The sequence below is a fragment of the Octopus bimaculoides genome, chromosome 27, assembly GCF_001194135.2.
Source record: "Octopus bimaculoides isolate UCB-OBI-ISO-001 chromosome 27, ASM119413v2, whole genome shotgun sequence".
In the NCBI taxonomy this organism is placed as follows: Eukaryota; Metazoa; Mollusca; class Cephalopoda; order Octopoda; family Octopodidae; genus Octopus; species Octopus bimaculoides.
In genome coordinates this window covers 4,142,017-4,145,455 of record NC_069007.1, presented here as the reverse complement: position 1 = coordinate 4,145,455, position 3,439 = coordinate 4,142,017, and the positions used below count along the sequence as shown (strand labels likewise).

The 3,439-nt window shown below is 35.4% G+C and overlaps 1 long non-coding RNA gene across 1 annotated transcript; it reads right to left on the bottom strand.

Moving 5' to 3' along the window:
• Positions 1-393: 393 nt before the first annotated feature.
• LOC128251001 (uncharacterized) lies at positions 394-1,628 on the bottom strand. Its single transcript, XR_008266915.1, has 2 exons — positions 1,506-1,628; positions 394-553 (listed from the first exon to the last, which is right to left on the bottom strand). It is a non-coding gene; the product is annotated as an uncharacterized LOC128251001 (long non-coding RNA).
• Between the last annotated feature and the right edge of the window lie 1,811 nt (positions 1,629-3,439).

Sequence of the window (3,439 nt, the reverse complement as noted above, 5' to 3'; positions counted from 1 at the left end):
CACAACTAGTACTTAATTTATCGACCCCGAAAGGATGAAAGGCAAAGTCGACCTCGGCGGAATTTGAACTCAGAACGTAAAGACAGACAAAATACCGTTAAGCATTTCCCCTGCATGCTAACGTTTCTTATTTCTTTATTGCCCACAGGGGTCTAATCATAGAAGGGACAAACAACGACAGACAAACGGATTAAGTTTAACAAAGTTTTAACAGAAAAATTTGGAAGAATTAAATGAAAATTCTCTGGTAGTTTTCTTTCATGTAAAAAAAAAAACAAAAAAAAACGCATCAAGCATTCGTGTGTATAAATTTGTTTTTCAGTGTCTAAAACAACAACCAGAACGTTTTTTTTTAAAGGTGAGAAAGTAAAGTAAATAAACAACGTGAAAATATTTCAACTTAAATATGATTTATTTAAATTGCTGCCGCAACTTCAGTTGATGAGATGAAGAGATTTTCAACCAAATTAGCTATTTTCGACAGCACTGAGGACTTTTTTATTCCTTTCAACTAGATCTTCATACTCATCGTCTGCGAAGCCTTTCACATTTCCTGTAAATATATATACATACATATATATATACACACACATGCATACATATAACACATACATACATACATATATATATATATATATATATATATATATAAATTTACATAATAAGGGTGAAAAATTTGAATATTAATTTGATTAATATCAATTTAAAACCAGTGGCCTAGCATATTAAAAAATCTAGAGAAAAAAACCACAATTATTGAATTCATCCATGAAAATACACAATCATATATAGAAAAATTTAATAAGTAAATACACTAAAAAGACCAATAATAAAAATCAAAAAAGTACAATGTAATAAATATTAAAATAGTAAAAAGGACTACACGTGTTTCATAACCATATTTTCAAATAGAAAATAAAAATAAAAACCAAATCGATTCAAAATAAATCGATCTAAAATCAATTCTATTAAAAAATATAGCTAATCTTCAGGTCAAAATACAATAATAATAATGATTAAATGAATGTATATATATCGACTAACAATAAATATCAAATGGTGGTGATGATGGTGGTGGTGTTGTTGTTGTTATTGTTGTTGGTAGTGGTGGTGGTGGTACAGTATAGTTCGGTAATTCTGCGGGCTGGCAGAATTGTTAGCACGCCGGGAAATATACTTAGCGGCCTTTCGTTCGTCTTTATTTACTGAGTTCAAATTCTGCCGAGGTTGGCTTTGCTTTTCATCCTTTCGTGGTCGATAAAATAAGAACCACAGCCGAGGGCTGGCAGTTGACATAATCGACTTACTCACTCCCGCCGAATCTACTGGCCTTGTACCAAAATTTGAAACCAATATTGGAAGGATGATATGCACATTCAGTTATATCCCGACAAGATTTGAATTCAAAACATAAATAGATTTGACTTAATACTGCAAAGGCATAAGTCCAGTGGGATATCGTTTGTATAGCCATTTTCTTTAGTGACGTAACATCAAACACTTACTAGGGCAATCTATGTGATAACATTTGAGGTCGCCTCCCCTCACACAACTGCACACTACACAAAATGACCTCAGGCTATGTGAGAGTCCATATATTCGACCAGTGTAGTCACATTTGGTTGTACCTACAGAGACAGAATTAAACATGATTAGAAATTCTAAGGAAGTAATCATTTACTTACCCAGTCGAGACGATGTTTAAGATGCTACTTCGAGTTATTGGTACCTGTTGTAAGACTCGGTTGTTTCCTCTAATAAAACCTGAGCAGTGGGCTGGAAGAGGTCTCGTGGAAGGCCCCGCACCAGATGGCTGAACGTGATTAAGGAAGATCTCCAGAGGCTCGACGTCACCTTGGAGGACGCAGAGGGACTGACACGGGAGCGTCAGCGATGGAGTGTTCTGGTGGACCTGGTTGAACCTACGCATGATGATGACTCTGGGACCACTAATCTTTGATGACCCCGCCCCCAGCCCCATCGACCGAGAGCCTGAAGCAAGCGAGAGCATGAAGCAAGCGAGCAGGTAGCGAGGAAGCCTATGACCAGTTGCTCGACCTACTAGAAATAACAACCAAATCTCTTTCAAATACAACCGTGCATATTAACTCTCTTTGTTGTTTTTTTTACCATATTTCTATTGAAATATACTGCCCATATTCCTATCAATTTTGAAAAAAAAAATGAAGTTAGCAAAATAACTTCGTCATTTTTAAGCTGGTGCTTGGAACATGAATTAACATGGAATTTTGGTGGAAGGATTTAGATGTGATCACTTTAAGGCAGAATTTTTTTAATCTTAGAACTAGGGTTTGTCTTCAGCGGGTTGGTATCAAAAAGGTTAAATAACGAATAATACGATGGACAATGTAGTTATTTATGTAATAAATGATGAAAGGGTAACGGCTGAAGCACATTTGACCGTAAGCATGGTCAATCAGAATTGGAATCATGGTATGAAACTTGGGAAGACCAAAACACAAATAAGTAAAAAGTTCAAAAGAGTGGATTTGTTAATTTAAACGTAAACAGTGCAACGGACAACTCTTTATTGTTCAGTGCATTTAGCAATATGAATTAGACTATGATCCCTGAAACAGACTGAGTTCTCCTCTAGCTGGTTATTTGATATTTATTGCAAGCAGGGAGTGAACCCCTACCAACTTCCAGCCACGAGACTACCAGATTGTACACTTTCGAGCTCTTTGTGGTCATCCTTGGCGGAGGATTCTCGTACGCAATAGATAGCGGTGGTTCAGACCAGCTCGCAATATATAGAAAAATCAAGTGATGTCCAGTCACTGGTCTTACAACAAACAAATTAGCGAGTTAGAAAATCTCTATAAGAGATGAAAGCAGTAAATATACTGAGGAGTAATGTTTATCGTCAATTCAACATGGCTGTTCCATAGGAACCGACGTTACTATGATTTTAACCCCAGGAGGACACCTCCTCCAGCTGGTTATTCGATGCAGTTTGCGTCCGATATGTATTGGAAGCTCTTTATTGAAGAGGTCTCCTCCTGAGATAAAATTGGTAGTAACATCGATTCCTACGGAACAGCCATGTTGAAGTGGTGATAAACATTACTTCTCAGTATAGTTACCACTTTTATCTCTAATATATAAATATGTAAATATATAATTTTGCATTTTAAAACTTTATTTGTGAAATGAAACAATTGTAGGTGAATATGTTAATTAATTAATAAATTAATTTGTGCCCATTGGATCTCTCTGTTTTCAAACTTAATACAAATATTTGATGTTTTACGATATTTTATATAATATATTCATTGAAGAAATATCTCTTCAAAATACAGTATATTAAACCAGTGTATCTTGGATAAAAATATCTCTATTAGAGGTCTAAATATTCTCCTCTGTGTGTGTGTGTTTTTGTGTGTGTGTGTGTGTGTGTGTGTGTGTGTGTGTGTGT